Source organism: Oncorhynchus masou, chromosome 4 (genome assembly GCF_036934945.1).
Source record: "Oncorhynchus masou masou isolate Uvic2021 chromosome 4, UVic_Omas_1.1, whole genome shotgun sequence".
NCBI lineage: Eukaryota > Metazoa > Chordata > Actinopteri > Salmoniformes > Salmonidae > Oncorhynchus > Oncorhynchus masou.
The window spans coordinates 13,258,666-13,279,693 of NC_088215.1; the positions used below are offsets into that span (position 1 = coordinate 13,258,666).

Consider the following 21,028-nt stretch of genomic DNA (forward strand, 5'->3'; position numbering starts at 1 on the left):
AACACACTCTGACGTGTCCAGAAATACAAAGATCTTCTCTGTGCGTGCCCTTTAACGTGAGCTTCAGGCAAAACCAAGATGAGATGGCATCCAGGAAATGACAAGGATTTTTGAGGCTCTGTTTGTCATGATCTCCTTATATGGCTGTGAACGCAAGAGGAATGAGTCTGCCCTTTCTGTCGTTTCCCCAAGGTGTCTGCAGCATTGTGACGTATTTGTAGGCAGATCATTGGAAGATTGACCATAAGAGACCACATTTACCACGTGTCCGCCCGGTGTCCTGCGCCGAAATTGGTGCGCAAAAGTCACCTGCCAGTATTTTTCCAAACAATACAGAGAGTAAAGCAAGCTTCCACGAACTGCATGTCAATGAAGAGATATGTGAAAAAACACCTTGAGGACTGATTCCAAACAACGTTTGCCATGTTTCGGTCGATATTATGTAGTTAATCCGTAAAAAGTTTTACGTTGTAGGTGACTGCATTTTCGGTTCGTTTCAGTAGCCAGGCGCAATGTAGAAAACGGAACGATTTCTCCTACACACAGACGCTTTCAGGAAACACTGCGCATTTGGTGTGTAACTGAGAGTCTCCTCATTGAAAACATCAGAAGCTCTTCAAAGGTAAATGATTTTATTTATTTGGTTATCTGGTTTTTGTGAAAATGTTGCGTGCTACATGTTATTCAAAATGCATTGCTAGCTTTGCATACTCTTACACAAATTAGTCAATTGCTATGGTTCAAAAGCATATTTTGAAAATCTGAGATGACAGTGTTGTTAAGAAAAGGCTAAGCTTGAGAGCAGATGCATTATTTTCATTTTATTTGCGATTTTCAGAAATCGTTAACGTTACATTATGCTAATGAGCTTCAGGCTATAACTGTATACAGGGTTTTTTCATAGCCAAACGTGAACAAAACGGAGCGATTTGTCCTACACAAATAATATTTTTTTGAAAAACTGCACATTTGCTATGTAACTGAGAGTCTCCTCATTGAAAACATCCGAAGCTCTTCAAAGTTAATGATTTTATTTATTTGGTTATCTGGCTTTTGTGAAAATGTTGCGTGCTACATGCTACACAAAATGCTATGCTAGCTTTGCATACTCTTACACAAATTAGTCAATTTCTATGGTTCAAAAGCATATTTTGAAAATCTGAGATGACAGTGTTGTTAAGAAAAGGCTAAGCTTGAGAGCAAACGCATTATTTTAATTTTATTTGCGATTTTCAGAAATCGTTAACGTTGCGTTATGCTAATGAGCCTGAGGCTTTAGTCACGATCCCGGATCCGGGATGGGGAGTTTCAAGAAGTTAATGAGAAAGGTTGCTAGATCAAATCCCCGAGCTGACAAGGTAAAAATATGTTGTTCTGCCCCTGAACAAGGCAGTTAACCCACTGTTCCTACGCCGTCATTGTAAATAAGAATTTGTTCTTAATTAACTGACTTGCCTAGCTAAATAAAGGTTAAAAACGTCTTTTTTAAATAGAGGTGTAAGTAAATCGTGAGGGGCCACAACACAACTAAAACAATAAGTTGCTATGTTAAAGAATAGGATACGTGTTAAGTTGTAAGAAGATAATGTAGATCAATAGGCTACTGTGCTATGGTATTCTGTAACACCGCTGTGCAGGAAGAGAGAACTCCACAACTTTGCATTTACCATGCGTGACTAGATGTCTAGGCAATGCAATTTGTTTTGAACAATATTTAAATGTGTGATAAGAAAGAACAAATATTTGTGCAATAAAGAATGTCTTTGTGGAATGCTCAATCTTACTGTAACTCTCGTCGTATGTAGTCGGATCGGACCAAAGCGCAACGTGGTAAATGTTCATAATTATTTATTAAAACTGAACACAGACAAAATGGCACAACACGAAACAGTTCTGAAAAGTGCAAACACTAAACAGAAAATAACTACCCACAAAACCCATGTGGGAAAAAACTACCTAAGTATGGTTCTCAAACAGAGACAACGAGAGACAGCTGTCCCTGATTGAGAACCATACCTGGCCAAAACAAAGAAATAAAAAACATAGAAAAATGACATAGAATGCCCACCCAAATCACACCCTGACCAAACCAAAATAGAGACATAAAAAGCTCTCTATGGTCAGGGCGTGACACTTACCACTGTGGGAGGATTTCTATTTCCATGCTAGGAATAATGTAGTCTCTACTTTCATTTCGTCATAAATTCAATGAAAATGTAAATGTGTTGCTGCATATTTGTTGGAAATGAGCCTCTGGTGAAAGCAATAACAGAGCAAGATCTGTAAAACTAAAATCATAATAGGAACACAAATGTAGGTATTAGGTATAAATATGTAAATTGCAGTACATGTTCATACTATAAAATAAAAGATACTCAAATCAAATGTATTTATATAGCCCTTTGTACATCAGCTGATATCTCAAAGTGCTGTACAGAAACCCAGCCTAAAACCCCAAACAGCAAGCAATGCAGGTGTAGAAGCACGGTGGCTAGGAAAAACTCCCTAGAAAGGACAAAACCTAGGAAGAAACCTAGAAAGGAATCAGGCTATGTGGGGTGGCCAGTCCTCTTCTGGCTGTGCCGGGTGGAGATTATAACAGAACATGGCCAAGATGTTCAAATATTCATAAATGACCAGCATGGTCGAATAATAATAAGGCAGAACAGTTGAAACTGGAGCAACAGCACAGCCAGGTGGACTGGGGACAACAAGGAGTCATCATGTCAAGTAGTCCTAGGGCATGGTCCTAGGGCTAAGGTCCTCCGGGAGAGAGAAGGAGAGAATTAGAGAACGCACACTTAGATTCACACAGGACACCGAATAGGACAGGAGAAGTACTCCAGATATAACAAACTGACCCTAGCCCCCCGACACATAAACTACTGCAGCATAAATCCTGGAGGCTGAGACAGGAGGGGTCAGGAGACACTGTGGCCCCATCCAAGGACACCCCCGGACAGGGCCAAACAGGAAGGATATAACCCCATCCACTTTGCCAAAGCTCAGCCCCCACACCACTCGAGGGATATCTTCAACCACCAACTTACCATCCTGAGACAAGGCTGAGTATAGCCCACAAAGATCTCCGCCATGGCACAACCCAAGGGGGGGCGCCAACCCAGACAGGACGACCACATCAGTGAATCAACCCACTCAGGTGACGCACCCCTTCCAGGGACGGCATGAGAGAGCCCCAGTAAGCCAGTGACTCAGCCCCTGTAACAGGGTTAGAGGCAGAGAATCCCACTGTGAAAGTACACAACATTGACACAACTTAATTAAGATGAAGCCCTTTGTTTGGAAGCCTGTATATAATATTAAATACTACATTGTAACAAAATCTGACCTTATTGGTGTAGTATCTATATCTTGGTATAATATGATTTTTTTGGGGGTGCGATGTAAAGCAGACATTTTCATTACAGTTCATTACTCACAAAACACAGAAATATCCCTAAAAAGCATTTCCACTATATAAAACCATGGATTTTTTTCTCTCAAAATAATCCATAGATATCTTGATTAATAAGACATACATAGCTCAAATATGCTATAATTATAATAAACTACTAAACCCAGACAGAAAAGGAGAAGGGAAAAGTGTGACTTGGGTAGTGCCAAGTCCCTGCAACATATTTGAATTGGAAAAAGCAGCAGTGCATTTGTCACTGACAAAAATACCACCGTCTTTCCCCAGCTTTAACTAGGAATCCTCCCTGGTGGTGATTTAGAAAAATTGTTTTTCATTAAAGCCAATAAACAGACAGCGGATTCTGTGCCAGTGTCTCTTTTTTTAAATGTTGCTTTGTTTTTTTTTTTGCGAAGGGCCCCCTCTATTTCACCCAGTGTCTTAGAAACTATAAATTACATGGGACAAGGCCCTAAGGCCAGGTCTAATAATTTTCAATAATATTGTATTAAACGACAGCATTTATTATGAGTGGAAATTGCATTTCACCTTGTATTTCTGATTCTTCTGTCTCTGTCTCACCAAGTACAAATGCTACAAGTCATTGAAGGATCTGGTTGAATCAGTGTTTCTTCACCACTATACAGGGAGACACTGAACATTTCTCAGCTCTCTAATAATCATTTAGGTGAGTCCTTTTCAACCAGGCTCCCTTTATATTTACTGTAATACATTTCATATTAAGACATATCTCTATTGAGGGCTTGTTGTATAGCTGTGTGTATAGCTGTCCTCTGTATATCCCCTGTATCACTGTTGCATTTAGTGGAAGGCAGAACATACACGTTAAATGTTGACAATAAAAGGAATTGCAGAAGTTTGTAAAGGTATAAAAAGCCAAAGATGATTCATCTTTAACCAACCTGATTGGATTTCCTGCACAGTAAATGTTACTTGCCATGCGACATAATCAAGATTAAACCCTAATCAAACATTATTTCTCTTACAAAATGCCGTAAAATGTATTGGACAAAGCCTTCTCATATCTATCTCTCAGTAGATGTAATTAATTGTTTATGTGGATCATATGGACATGGGCATGTCGATCTGTTCAGTTTTAACAGGCACCAAGTTCCACAAGGGGAGGTTACGCAACAGCTCACATCATCATCAATAACTTTCACACCATCAAATATACCATCGCATCGCCAGGTATTTAACGTTTCACTCCACATCCATTTTGCAATTGATCACCAATGCATCGCCTGGGAACAAAGAGGAGTGAGGTCAGTAACAAAGCTTAGATTAATACAGGTTGTTAGGATAACCTCTACATGTTGTCTGCTTATTATCAGCTAGTCGGTGGGAGTCCAGTGACCGAGCTAATCGTCATGCGAAGAGTGCCATAGTTATTGTTGTGTTGTCTGAGGGGCTGCAACCTGCTGTTGGACGGAGCTCGAGCCATCTGATGACCGCAAACAAAGAGAGGAGCAGAGGAGATGATGCCTCACAGCAGATAGATATTGTCGAAACCAGATCGATTGCGGCCTATCTGTGAGTGAGCACTCTATAGCAAAAGGTATATTTAGGCTCATTTCCAGTGAATTGGGATATCAATCTCGTTACAACCATATAAATAGAATGTCTATTCATTCTATGTCTATTAACTCTATTTATATGTCTAGAAGGCTAGACTTCATTATTAGCAGTGGTTGTGAGTCACACTGTGCAGAAGACCTTGGAATAAGGCCCAACATTCATAAGAGTGTCTTCTTTCAATGCTTGAAATTTAAAACCATCATTCAAATCTATTACCTATTATCCATCAGCGCATCAGCATTTAAGGCTCGACCCACACAGTTTATAATGTGGAATAGATGGTGAACTTCCCAAAGTAGAAAGAAACTTTGCTCAGAGAATTAGCACCTACTTTGTTTTGTTAGTTTTGCTTCAGAATTTATCGACAAACCAATAAGATTCTGTCTTGAATACGTTTTGTCTTTCTAAAAGGTTTCTCTGGTGTCTGTGTTGTGTCATGGTAAATGTCCCGAGGCCATAACTACAGTATGAGTAAGCTTCCAGCATAAGGCAATGTAAGCTAAATAAGGTCATTAAATGTTGGGATCTCAAAAATAAAATAAAAAACATGTAAATGCTTGATGGAAAATATGTATTCAAACCAAATGTATTTTATTTTATAGTCAGTCTACCGTCTAACCTTCACTTCGAGTTAGCATTCGATTTGATCGGAAAGAACATATACTGGCAGCAGAGAATGGATATTGAACAATTCAGTCATTGTTGTGTTATTGAAAATCACTCTTTTGAAGTTTGTCTTACCTTTCTCTTGTTGGATGGACAGACATACAGGTAACTCAGCACAGTCTTAGATCCCACTTTGTCATTCATCCTCTCATAGGTGGATCCATAGTCTGTTGTTCTGTAAAAAAAAATGTGTTTAAACTAACGGAAATACAGACAGCCATACAGACTTACAGACAGTGGCTACATACTGTACCAACACCTGCTTCCAACCACAACCACATCTTAAGGTAGGTTGATGACCTAATTACATAATCTTGGCTTTGAACCACGTCATGTGAAATATCCTTGTTATTGTACATCTTACAGTACTTGGCTATCTCACCCTTATAACTACAGGAATCTAGGGTGCTCGAGGGCCTTTGATCCTATAACATGCAAACTAAATATACGACCATGACATATGAAGAATGCAAAAACATTTGGATGTGCCCTGAATCCCGGAGACTTGAACGTGCACAGACAGGGCTCTACCTGTGCAGAATACATGCCCCTTTGCCCTTTCAGTCTCCAAAGTGTCCTTTTCGGGAGTAGTAGTTTCCCAGCCAAAGATGTATTTTAAATACAAATTTTGTCATTGAACCCACTGGCATGCAAGTCATCTTTAATTAACTTCTTATGGCTGCAGGGGCAGTATTGAGTAGCTTGGATGAAAAGGTGCCCATTGTAAATGGCCAGCTCCTCAGTCTCAGTTGCTAATATATGCATATTAATATTAGTATTGGATAGAAAACACTCAAGTTTCCAAAACTGTCAAAATATTGTCTGTGAGTATAACATAACTAAGAGTTTGGGCTGCCATTGCCTTTCCCTCTCTAAATACATTTGCGGTTGATATATTATCTATTATATATTTTAAAAACAACCTGAGGATTGATTATAAAAAACGTTTGACATGTTTCTGTGGACATTACGGAAACTATTTGGAATTTGTCTGCGTTGTTGTGACCACTCTTTCCTGTGGATTTCTGAACATAACGCGCCAAACAAACGGAGGTATTTTGGATATAAAATAATCTTTATGGACCAAAATGAACATTTATTATGTAACTGGGAGTCTCGTGAGTAGAAACATCTGAAGATCAAAGGTAAACTATTAATTTGATTGCTTTTCTGATTTTCGTGACCAAGCTACTTGATACTAAGTGTACATAATGTTTTGTCGAGCGATCGATTAACTTACACAAACCCTTAGATTGCTTTCGCTGTAAAGCATATTTTCAAAACACGACAGGTGGATTAACAAAAGGCTAAGCTGTGTTTTCCTATATTGCACTTGTGATTTCATGAATATAAATATTTTGAGTAATATTAATTGAATGTTGCGCTATGCAATTCAGCGGTTGTTGATGACAATTATCCCGTTAACAGGATTGCATCCCTAACAAGTTACATTCTCATCCATGCTTCAGAAACAAGAGGTTGCACGTCTTGATTGTTGACCAATGACCAGTCATCAGCATTGGAGCAAAAAGGTGGGTACACATATCCAAATTGGTGATCAAAATAACTTCTTCCACAGGGATGCTGGTCTATCTTGATTCGAATGTGTCAAGTAAATGCTTTCCAGACAGTACATGCTTTCCATCTGATCCTGCAAACTCAGTTAACCTCTCTTGGGTAGGGGGCAGTATTTTCACGTCCGGATGAAAAGCGTGCCCAAAGTAAACTGCCTGTTACTCAGGCCCAGAAGCTAGGATATGCATACAATTGGTAGATATGGATAGGAAACACTCCAACGTTTCTAAAACTGTTACGATTATGTATGTGCGTACAACAGAACTGATATGGCAGGCGAAACTCCGAGGACAAACCATCCAAGGGGAAAAACAAAATAGAGGTCATAGGATTTTCCATTTGTTTTCTATGGGATACCCTTATTATTAGGAACCTGGTTGCAGTTCATATGGCTTCCACTAGATGTCAACAGTCTTTAGAAATTGTTCAATGTTTTTCTTTTGAGAAATGAAGAAGTAGTGCTATTCATTGTAAGTGTCACTCCAGGTGGACTCTACTGTTTTGATGCGCATGAACTGGAGCACGCTTCACTGTCACGGACGTTGTTGTAAGAATCAGACCAAGGCACAGCGTGCGTATATTTCCACATGTTCAATAAATGAAACTCACCAAAACAGTACAGAACAAACTAAACGTGAAGTCAATGCAGTGCTCCCAGGCACTACACAAAAACAAGATCCCACAACAAACAGTTGGGAAAAGGCGGCCTAAATATGATCCCCAATCAGAGAAAACGATAGACAGCTGCCTCAGATTGGGAACCATACCAAGCCAACCTAGAAAAAAATAAACTGTAAAGGATCTCTAAGGTGTGACATTCACGTTGTTTTTATCCGGTATTGGAAACAGTTTATAACCGTCAACCGTCCCACCTGCCCATAAGAAGTAAAACATTGGCAGTATGATTTTGCTAGGTCTGGACTCCAGAGAAGTTACATGACATATCCCTAGTTGATATTGGCTGTTAACGTGAACAACTTTCAGCTCATAATGCAGTTTATTTCTGTATCCTGTGTTTGAAAATATATCACCGTTTATGGCTGAATTTACAGGCTACATTTTCGCTCATTTTCGTTCGCTTGTGTGCATGTTCGTGTGAGCCTAAGATTAGCTACCATGTGCCTGTGATTAACTAATTATTTCTGTCCGAAGACTGGAAAAAGTCCACACCCACTAAGAAATAACCCCCTTCAGATGTGCGATGCAATTTACAGTATGAGTGAGGAAAGACGAATGGGAACAGATTCTAGCTCTTCGGGTTTTTTTTCTCCTGATGGCGTAGTCGGCAGAGACTTGTGCTACTGTGCCAGTAATGGATTTTTGATTGAAATTACAATAAGATCTTTTTTCATTCCAGTTTATTCTGGAGTGCCGGGGAAAGAAGGTCACAATGATTACAAATTAGAATAATGAGAGAGACAGACACTGCATGTGGGCATGCTGACAGCTTCTACAGGATATTAAAAGAGAGTTGGGAATTGAATGGGTCGATGACTGATTGGAGAGGGAAATTTTATATGAAATGGGCCTCCCAGCACTAGGGAGCTCCCAAGGGCTGCATTAGGATGTTTGAGTCTTCTCGTGTCCGCGGCAGGCAGGGACATTACAGCAAAGACACAGAATGCTGTCTGACTGAGTTGCTTGCCAAGTATAAATTGAAGAGATAGCAAGCTCCTGTGTGGTATTGTATGTAGGCTATGAATCCATTTTACTTTTCACCACTTAGTTCTATCCCCAAGTACTAAGGCTCTGGTGTGAGAGTGTCACGGACTGACTGTACAATCAGACAGAAATGCATTCAATCAAACCTCAAAACCATAACGCATATGCCTCCTACAGTTTGTCTGATTTCCGAGGTGCCTTTTTTGTTACTCCATAACCTAGAATTAATATATATTCATGAGTGTCTGCGGGGAGGGAAGCTGTAATAATTAGCATGCAATTGACGTGTTTAACTTCTTGGTGACAGGGGGCAGTATTTTCACGTCCGGATGAAATGCATGCTCAAATTCAACTGCCTGCTACTCATCTCCAGAAGATATGATATGCATAGCATGTGTATATTTGGATAGAAAACACTCTGGCGTTTCTAAAACTGTTTGAATCATGTCTGTGAGTATAACAGAACTTATGTAGCAGATGAAACCCTGAGGACAAACCAATTTTTTTTGGGAGGTCACTCTTTTCAATGAGTTTTCATTGGGAATCCAGATCCAAATTGGGTGAGGTTTGTCCTTTGTGTAATGAAGAAGTAGCCCTGTTCAAAACGAGGGTCACATCAAGTGTACTGTTAGAGGCGCGTGACCTGAAAGTGTCAGATTGTTTTCTTCCTGTATTGAACACAGATCATCCCGTCTTCAATTTTATCGATTATTTACTTTAAAAAAATACCTATAGTTGTATTACAAAAGTAGTTTGAAATGTTTTGGCCAAGTTTACAGGTAACTTTTGAGATATTTTGTAGTCATGTTGCGCAAGTTGGAACCAGTGTTTTTCTGGATCAAACACGCCAAATAAATGGACATTTTGGATATATATGGATGGAATTAATCTAACAAAAGGACAATTTGATGTTTATGGGACATATTGAAGTGCCACCAGAAGAAGCTCGTCAAAGGTAAGGCATGATTTATATTTTTATTTCTGCGTTGTGTCACGCCTGCAGGGTTGAAATATGTTTTCTCTCTTTTGTTTACAGAGGTGCTACCCTCAGATAATAGCATCGTTTGCTTTCGCCGAAAAGCCTTTTTGAAATCTGACATATTGGATTCACGTGTAGCTTTAATTTGGTGTCTTACATGTAAGTTAGATTTTATAGGAATTTATTTGAATTTGGCGCTTTGCATTTTCACTGGCTTTTGGCCAGGTGCTAGCGTTCCACATATCCCAGAGAGGTTAAACCTGGCTTCACCGCCATACAATATGCTCTTCCTTCCTCTTTCTTCCACCTGTTTTATTCAGTCATTTCATCCTCACCAGCCCTTGACATTTGTTTAGCTGGTGTTTGGTGATTATGTTGTTGGGTTCTGCCTTCTAAACTTGAAAATATGAAATATCCTTTGTCATGTCACAGAGCGAGAGAGGGGAATGTTTACATTTTGTCATTTACATGTTATAGTTAGACATCAGGTATACTATAGGAAAGAGGAGGGCCACAGCCTGATACAAGTCAACATGACAGCCGTGACTTGGGGTGGACTGAGGAATTTGAGGAGAGGTCAGGTCAGATGATGTGAGGAAGAACAGATATCACTAATGTTCTTTATATCAACAGAGGTGTATTGGCTGTTCAGAGGTGTAAGGAGGAGACTCAACATAGGAGGAAGGGTTGAATACCAGTGCTTGTGTAAACATGTCTTGGTCTGTTCAGCTGACCCTTTTGGTGAATAGACTTGGTTTGATCTTTTATAGTTGTCTGTCAGGTTCTACATAACAGGGTAAAAACTAACAGTTGTGGCGTTTTTGACAGGATTCCCCACAATTTTTAGTCGAACCAGAGAGTCCAAATCAGTGGAGCAGGATTTACCACTTATTTTTACATTTTGGGGAGATGAGAATCGCAGGCTGAACAGTAATAGAATAAGGACCTAAAAAGCCTGAGCTTATTCAGAAGTCCCATTGCATTATGAATGGTCGTAGATTTATGGTATCGGGTAAGTCTCGGTAGGTAAGTCCGAGCAGGCTAATACCTGCAAAGGGTAAGTCCTAGGGGGTAAATCCCAGGTGGGGTTGGTACCCTGCAAAACCCGTAATGGGGGGTGAAAGCCCAGCCGCGGTGGCCGTGCGGCCATAGGGTGTGTGTATGAATGTTTGAACAAGGATCATCTGTAGTAACAGTAGCAATAAAGGGAGCTAAAACCAGATGTGTACGGGGGAGTGACCAAATTATGAATAGCCTAAGCTGTTACTACTTCGTGCCGTTGGGGGGTAAAACCAGCCACAAGTATGTGGATGCATCGTAGTGTGGAACACTGAAATTAGAGAACGGTCCAGACCACAATACGCAGGCATCCTAACCACAGCATTTTATCAGCAGTGGATAAAACTGGAAAAAAAGAAAAATAGAGACCTGCGAGGTAAAATGGAGTAGGCAGTAGACAAGAATGAGGCGACGAATAAAAAACTAGGCACTGCCGAAGGGCATGCACATAGATTAGATGAACAAAAGCAGGAATTGGCTATTGAGCTCGAAAAGAGTCAAACCTAACCCAGGAATTAGAGAAAGACATTGAGGATAAACAACTCAGAGTTACGCTTCATCAATGTCAAAATATGTCTGGTGGAGTATATACAATTGTCACTCCTCCACTGTTCGCCCCATGCTATGAGGTGAAACAGGTCACAACTGCTAGACCACCATACCCCTCTCTTAAAGAGCAAAAAGAGTGATATGGGTTGCGAGAGGCAGAGGACAGGAACATTACGAGTTGGGACATAGTAGTCCCGGACTGGGTAGTGGACCAGCATGATCCAGGTAATCATAGAGATGTGCGACCAGTACAAACACACGTGAAATCAGTACAATTAGAGTAGGATAGCTAATGAGATGGAGAAAACACCTGTCTCCAGATTACACCTTCAAACTAAGGGCAACTGTGGCATGGCATCCGTGACAGGGAGATGCGTCCATCATGCATGATATATTTTCAGGTATTACACTTTTCTAAATTTGAAAAAGTGGTTTCATTTCATAATTTCATAATTTCAAAAAGTGTAAAGTTAGCTAGCTAGCTAACATTAGCTGACAGGATCCCTAGCTAACGTTACATGAATAACGTTATTATTTGTATCCGAGAGCCATTTTCTTAGGTAGTTAGAGCCTAATGTTAGCTAGCTAACATTGAACGTGGTTGGTTAGTTCCCAGTAGATTCATGCAGGGTAGTAACGACATGATTTGGCACTATGTTCATTGTTGTTTAACTAGTTAACGTTAGCTGGCTGGCTCGTTAGCTAACGTTACATGTGTGATCTCACACATTGCTTACCTAGATAGCTATATGTCTGAAGCTAAAGTATACAACACCCATTGAATATGGCCTGTGTCAGTAAACGTTGGCAAAAAAGTGTTAATGAAATTCTTTCCAGCGGAGCTGTTTTCATGTTTTCCAGAGGTAAACAAATCATCGGCTAGCACATCAATTATGCGCTCTGAACGCTTCAAGAGTGAAACGAGATGGGTGAGGCTAAAGCTTAAGAGGGTGTGAACGATCATGAATGGGTGTGGACAAAGAAGAGCTCTTCACCAGATAACATTCAAAGTCCATCTTCTCAAAAGTGAAGTTTATCAACTTTCAAAGCAGAATTACTTTCCCCTTGTTCCTCAAACAAATCTAGTGTAACATACCATTTTGTAGCTCTGAGTCTATACTTTTATCCAATGTAAAAAACACGATTTCAAATGTTGCTACGTAAGACCAAATCCAGGTGATGAGTCACAATTGTCAAGCGCCAGCATTGACACAATCTAAAATGACCTTTTAAAATGTTTGTTCATGAACATGAAGGACATTGCAGTGCAGTGGTTACGCAAAATCATGGAGGAAAAGAGGACCAGTAATGTACTGGAGTAAATCATTAGACTTGGTGGCGAGAGGAATGCCACCGTGCCTGAGGGCGGTACAAGTGACAGAAATGGTGTTGCAAACACGGCTTCCATTACAATGGGGCAAAATGTGGATTTGTATGTTCGACTCGCAGTACCAACCATTGTTTACTGCACAAAAGCACAACATGAGACTAGCGCAAGATGGAACAAATGGGAGTTAACTTTAAATGGGGAAAATCTACAATTCCATAAGTTTGGTGCTTTGAATCCTGCGTCATTAATGCCGTTGCCTGGAGGGTGAACTTCACACATGTGACCCAGATCAAATTACGCCCTATCCTAGGCCCGATTTGCAAGAGACAGTATTGGAATCGGGACAAGTATTGTATACAGATGGCTCTAGTTACATGACCGTTGTCACTACTTCTGCAGAAGTCGTTGCCTCTCCTTGTTCGGGCAGTGCTCGGCGTTCGACGTCACCGGTCTTCTAGCCATCATTGATCCATTTTTCATTTTCCATTGATTTTGTCTTGTCTTCCCACACACCTGTTTTCAATCCCATTCATTACCTGTTGTGTATTTAACCCTCTGTTTCCCCCCATGTCTTTGTCAGAGATTGTTTATTGTCAGTGTAGTGTTTTTGTTGTATAGGTGCGCGACGGGTCTTCGTACCCATATTTGTTTATGATGCTTTTTCTGTTTAGTGTTATGGAGCATGTTACTAGGACATTATTAAAAGACTCCATTTTACACTCCGTTTGACTCTCCTGCGCCTGACTTCCCTGCCACCTATACACATATGTCTGACAACCGTAGAAGAGAAGAGAGTAACAGGGTACGCTGTGTGTGATTACAGGGGTGTAGTAAAGGCTGGTCCACTGCCAGCCTCTGTGTCAGCCCAGGGGGCGGAGTTATATGCATTAGCCAATGTCTGTAGGTTGTCAGAAGGGGAGAATGTAACAATATAGACTGATTCTCAATATGCATTAGGGGTATATGATTTCAGTACATAGTGGTCACAACGGGGCATGTTAACAGTGGCAGGGACACCTATAAAAATGTCAGCTACGCAGTAAATCAGCAGTGGTGAAATGTGAAGCTCATACTGGTCGTACAGATAAAATAGCCATAGGAAATCGCAGAGCAGACGAAACGGCTAAAGTGGCAGCCTTACTCAGAGAAGGTGTTAAGGAACCACATGTAAATATTGTTAATACTAGGGCAGAGATTCTAAAAGTTTTACAGCAGCAAACTAACTATAAATAAATGTGGAAGTGCTTAGAAAATGGGTGCCAAGTAAACATTGAGGGGTTGTGGTATAATATTAGCATTGGCAGGCCCGTGGCACCAAGCGGGACAAATGTCACTCTCTCTGAAATGTATCACGGACCAACACATCAATCCGATATACTCTCAGTTCAAGATGACATGGTGGGGAAATGGGGTGTTACGAACATTTCGGGACTGAGTTAAAAGATGTGATATGTGCTCAACACAATATTGTACCTACAATGCCTATTCCTGCCCAACAGCAAACCCTGCCGGAGGGACCATTTACATCATTGTAGATAGACGTTATAGGGCGACTCCCTCAAACCAGGGGAAAGGCTCATGCATTGGTGGTGGTGAGCAGATTCTCCAGATGGACAGAAATATTTGCAACTTCCTCAGCTTCAGCGAACTTTGTACCACAAACTTTGTTAAGAGAATTGATAACGAGATGGTGTTTATTCCGGACATTAGATTACAATCAAGGGACACATTTCACCAACAAAGTGCTACAGGTGGTGTGTAAGGCTTTGGGAATCTCCCATGCTTTTCATTGTCCATATAGGCCGCAGGTGGTGGGATTATGGAGTGTCAGAATCGTTCGATTAAGGAGAAATTGGCCAAGACTTTGCGCTCCAAAGGGAAAGTGGGTTACTAATTTACCCGTGGTACCCTATGTCAACAAGTGCGTCAACTAACACCACCAAAGGACTCACACCACATAAAGTGGTAACTGGGAGAACGATGAGAGTACCGGGTGCTGTTATTCACATGTCACAAATTTGTCATGTGGCAATAATGGGAGAATCTATGTTGTTATAGTGTCAGAAAATGACCCATGCGTTGCAGTGTGTATATTCCCAGGTGAAAGCAGCACATGAGGAGCAGGCGCCAGGAGATAACCCGAGAGCATGGGCTGAATCCTGGAGATTGAGTGTATATCAAGACCCACCAGGAAGGGGTGTTGGGACGGCATTGGTCTGGACCACACAGTACTCCTTACAGCACATGCAGCGGTAAAGACCACAGCCTCTCCTCGGTGTGCTCACACTTCTCATGTGGAATGAGATCTAGCTGCATAATGGGTGAGCTGGAAGCTGCCATGATAAAGGAAGCAGAGCTAAAGAGAGAGAGGAAGGGTAGATTCCACTCTTGACAAGCAGGAAGGCCAAAAAGGGTCTGGGAGCTACTTTAACCACAATTGTTTTTGTTTTTTGTTGCTTTAATGGTTACTGAACCATGTAAAAGGGATAGATTGACTATTAGCATAGAATGGGTTGCCAAATATAAAGACACAAGAATGCATTGGGGTAGAGTCAGTACTAATGCTATGGATACTAGACATATCACTAATCACAAAAGGTATGGTGATCTGGGTGGAACCACTTGATAACAGGACTAGTATATTGGATGTAGGTTGTTCAGAACAAGGTGTAGTTTTATTACAGACAGGATTGTGGAATGAACGTAATAACACTGAGAGTCTAAAGAACTAAACTTGATCTTCTCTTTTGCTGCAGATGGACGTAATGTGCCAGGGTTCTACGTCAGCTGAAGCTCAGTCGATAACTTTGATTAATGTTACCAGAACTAAAAATATTTCAGGAGGTTGATAGTGTGGACACAGTCATTGCTGACGATGAAGCAGCAAAGGAGAGTTGGGGGAAAAGCTATATAATAAAAGGAGGTTTATTCACCAGTAATGGCCTTTAGTACAGCAACTAAGGAAGTGAAGTGGTCAGAGAAAGTTTTAAACAACAGTAGATCACGCACATTTGGAAAGATAGCTTATTGGGGGTAATTATACTCTGGACAACAACCTAAGGGGTGAATATGGGAACCAAACTATTCTTACCGTCAAGCGTTTTAGGGGCTGAACTAGTGACAGACAGAAATCCATCAGTGTAGATGGTATGATGTGGGGGTCAAGGGTCAGTCCTATGGAGTGTTAGTTGCAGATTCTGGCAGTACCGATATCAGTGCATTCTATGGAGTCCCAAAAACCAAGGCATTAACGTTACAGGAGATGGGAAGCAAAGTGAAAATGACATGACTTGGAAACACCTCTTGGAGCCTGTGGTCTGAAAGCTGTCATAAATTTGACAAAGGGTGGCTACATTGAAGAATCTACAATCTAAAATACATTTGATTTATTTAACACTTTTTTTGGTTACTAGATTATTCAATATTTGTTATTTCATAGTACTGATGATTTCACTATTATTCTACAATGGAGAACAGTCAAAATAGTTTAACATCTTCTTAATGCTGTTATGTATTATGTTTCTTTTTGCTTCTTAAATCTTGTGCTATCACTCTCTTAGGAACCAGATGCTGAAACTTTTACAGATGCACAAGTGAGAGCATCCTGTCGGGCTGTATCACCGCCTGGTACAGCAACTGCACCGCCCTCAACCGCAAGACTCTCCAGAGGGTGGTGCGGTCTGGAAAATGCATCAGCTGGGGCACGATACCTGCCCTCCAGGACACCAACAGCACCCGATGTCACAGGAAGCAGGAAGGCAAAAAAAAATCATCAAGAACAACAATCACCCGAGTCACTGTCTGTTCACCCCGCTACCATCCAGAAGGCAGTACAGGTGCATCAAAGTTGGGTTCGAGAGACTGAAAACAGCTTCTATCTCAAGGCCATCAGACTGTCAACCTCTCTAGGGCATGTGGGACGCTACCGTCCCACCTGGCCAACATCCGGAGAAAATGCAGAGCGACAAATTCAAATTAAATTACTAAAAATATTTTACTTTCATGATATCACAAGTGTAATACATCAAAATAAAGCTTAACTTGTTGTTAACCTGTTGAGTGTAGGGGGCAGTATTTTGATGTTTGGATGAAAAACATACCCAAATTAAACTGCCTATTTCTCAGGCCCAGAATCTAGAATATGCATATAATTGTCAGATTAGGATAGAAAACACTCTAAAGTTTCCAAAACTATCAAAATATTGTCTGTGAGTATAACAGAACTGATATTGCAGGCGAAAACCTGAGGAAAATCCAACCAATCCGAGTAAAACTGCCCAGTCTTAGGTCAGTTAGGATCAGCACTTTATTTTAAGAATGTGAAATGTCAGAATAATGGTAGAGAGAAATATTTATTTCAGCATTTATTTATTTCATCACATTCCCAGTGGGTCAGAAGTTTACAAACACAAAATTAGAATTTGGTAGCATTGCCTTTAAATTGTTTATCTTGGGTTAAATGGTTCGGGTATCCTTCCACAAGCTTCCCACAATAAGTGAATTTTGGCCCATTCTTCCTGACAGAGCTGGTGTAACTGAGTCAGGTGTGTAGGCCTTCTTGCTCGCACATGCTTTTTCAGTTCTGCCCACAAATTTTCTATAGGATTGAGGTCAGGGCTTTGTGATGGCCACTCCAATATCTTGACGTTGTTGTCCTTAAGCCATTTTGCCACATCTTTGGAAGTATGCTTGGGGTCATTGTCCATTTGGAAGACCCATTTGCAACAAAGCTTTCACTTCCTGACTGATGTCTTGAGATGTTGCTCCATTATATCCACAGAATTTTCCTGCCTCATGATGCCATTTATTTTGTGAATTTCACCAGTCCCTCCTGCAGCAAAGCACCCCCACATCATGATGCTGCCACCCCCGTGCTTCACGGTTGGGATGAGGTTCTTCGGCTTGCAAGCATCCCCCTTTTTCCTCCAAACATAACGATGGTCATTATGGCCGAACAGTTCTATTTGTGTTTCATAAGACCAGTGGACATTTCTCCAAAAAGTACGATCTTTATCCCCATGTGCAGTTGCAATCCGTAGTCTGGCTTTTTTATGGCGGTTTTGAAGCAGTGGCTTCTTCCTTGCTGAGCGGCCTTTCAGGTTATGTTGATATAGGACTCGTTTTACTGTGGATGAAGTTACCTTTGTACCTGTTTCCTCCAGCATCTTCCCAAGGTCTGACTTGCGAAAACCATAGTTTGTTATCAAGAAATGTGTGGATTGGTTGAAAAATGAGTTTTAATAACTCCAACCTAAGTGTATGTAAACTTCCAACTTCAAATGTATATACTGTATCTTATACCATCTATTGCGTCTTGCCTATGCCGCTCAGCCCTTTAGATGTGTGTATTAGGTAGTTCTTGAGGAATTGTTAGATTACTTGTTAGATGTTGTAACGACGTTCTTCGTTTGTCGAAAGAGAGTCGGACCGAAATGCAGCGTGTTGGTTACTCATGTTTAATAATGAAACAAATAACGGAACTATACATGAAATAACTAATAAATACAAAACAACAAAACGGAACGTGAAACCTATTACAGCCTATCTGGTGAATACTACACAGAGACAGGAACAATCACCCACGAAATACAAAGTGAAAACCAGGCTACCTAAATACGGTTCCCAATCAGAGACAACGAGAATCACCTGACTCTGATTGAGAACCGCCTCAGGCAGCCAAACCTATACAACACCACTACTCAGCCGCAATCCCAAATACTACAAACCCCAATACGAAAATACAATACATAAACCCATGTCACACCCTGGCCTAACCAAATATATAACGAAAACACAAAATACAATGACCAAGGCGTGACAGATGTTAGTGCACTGTCGGAACTAGAAGCACAAGCATTTTGCTACATTCACATTAACATCTGCTAACCATGTGTATGCGACCAATACAATTTGATTTGAATTTAAAATGGAGAAAGTTAAAAGCTACAGCCGAAATGGAGGAAGCCAAAAAGTCCAGCTGAAATGTCATTCTGTTGTCTGACGAGAAATGGAAATAAGAATGTGCATACTGTGATTATAGATCAGGGGCATTTAAGTCTTGGAGGTGTAAACATAATAATCAACTTGAATGTTAATCATGTTTTGTTCATGTTTTGTTATCATTGTTTGTTAAATGTATAAGTAATTTCCAAGTGTATATAATGATGAACAGTATGTAGTCAATGTTCAACAGGGGGGACTGACAATATCTGACTTCTAAACCTGAAATATACTTATTCATGTCACTGAGGAAGAGAGTTGAATGTAGAACGTTTATATTATGTCAGAATATGTTATTGTTAGACATCAGGGATACTATGGGAAGGAGGGGGGCCACAGTCTGGTACAAGGTCAACATGACAGCTGTGAGTTGGGGAGGAGTGTGGAATTTGTGCAGAGGTCAGGTAAAATGAAGTGAGGAAGGACAGATTTCATTAAAATTCTGTGTAGCAACAGAGATGTATTGGCTGTTCAGGAGACTCAACATAGGAGGAAGGGTTAAATACCAGTGCTTGTGTGAATATGTCTTGGTCTGTTCAGCTGTCAGATCTTTTGTGTGAATAAACTTGGTTTAACCTGTTATTTAGAACCTAACAATGTCTAGGTTCTGGTCTGGATACAATGTCTTGAGGGAGAATGAGACAGAGAGAGCGAGAGTCACTGTAGCAAGTGAACAGAGATTCTGAGGAAAATACGAAAAGTAATTTGCCTTCAGAATTTCAATTCTGAGCAAAACATAGCTGAAGTGTCTTCAGCAGCTCAGCAGAGAGGTAATACTCACTCTTGTTGTTGGCGCAGCAGTTTATGAAATATTCCAACACTTGCCAGGCACCTGAAACTAATGGGGTTTTGGCTTGCTGATGGAAGATAGCAGCAGTCTGAAATATTACTTGACTATCAGAGAGGGGGTTAGGTACTGCAGTAGTTACACTGTCTGCTGTTGTTGTGTCTGCCTGCATTGAGGAAGAAACCCTGAGGTAGTGTGGATATTAGTGATGAAATGCTTTTACCGTAGTAAAGAAGTTAGTTAATCAAGGTAAATAAGAGTGCTTGAAGCAGTTTAATCAACCATTCCAAATGTACACCGTTTGAGGCAAGAGAAAATTTCTCTCATATCCCAGAGTTAAATTCTCATTTACTAGGAGCTTCAATCCAGGAACTTTATTTTCCAAGCACTGCAAGGCAGTTGCTTCAGAATACACCTACAGTGAAAGAGATAAGTAACTAAGTAATAAGTAATACTGTTGTGTTATCGTATACACTGAAGGGTAAAATATGTTAAAAAGGAAAGACAGAGTGAGGTTAAATAATTTTTGAAGATTCATAAAAAGATTTTTCATAAACACTAAAACCATGTACCTCATACTGCAGATTGCTGAATATGTAACATGTATATGTACAGGGTTGGGTAGGCTACTTTCAAAATGTAATCCATTAGTTACTAGTTGTCCATATTTGTCCATATTTGTAATCAGTAACGTAACTTTTGGATTACCCAAACTCAACAACGCAATCTGATAACATTAAATTCATTTTAGATTACTTTCCCCATAAGAGGCATTATAAGAAGACAAACATGTATGTTACCAATTGATTGACATCTATTTCAGATTAAATCAATGTTCAAGTTTACATAGCTGGCTATATGGATGTTACATTTTACTTTAAGGGTTGGATACGTAGGCTTCTTCTAACCCATCACTTTCTACTAGGTATAATAATAAGATTAAATTATATCTTTACATTAAAAACCAAAGTCTATCAGAATTACAGTCAATCCAATAAATGTTATACCCCTTGAGCTTCAAGACCATCCCTGATATGAGCTAGGGTAGAGCTGCCGCTTTCAAAAGGGTAGAGCTGCCGCTTTCAAGGAGCTTATAAGAAACTTGGAAGCTTATAAGAAAACCCACTATGCCTTCCGACGAACCATCAAACAGGCAAAGCGTCAATACAAGACGAAGATCAAATCGCACTACACCGGCCCCGATGCTCATCGGATGTGGCAGGGCTTGCAAACTATTACAGTCGACAAAGGGGAGCACAGCCGAGAGCTGCTGAGTGACACCATGCTCGCTTCGAGGCAAGTAACACTGAAACATGCATGAGAGCATCAGCTGTTCCGGACGACTGTGTAAACACGCTCTCCGCAGCCAATGTGAATAAGACCTTGAAACAGGTCAACATTCACAAGGCC

The 21,028-nt window shown here is 40.5% G+C and overlaps 1 pseudogene; it reads right to left on the reverse strand.

Moving 5' to 3' along the window:
- Nucleotides 1-4,763: 4,763 nt before the first annotated feature.
- The window catches only part of LOC135520755 (VPS10 domain-containing receptor SorCS1-like), a 120,805-nt pseudogene continuing 104,540 nt past the window's right edge, over nt 4,764-21,028 (reverse strand).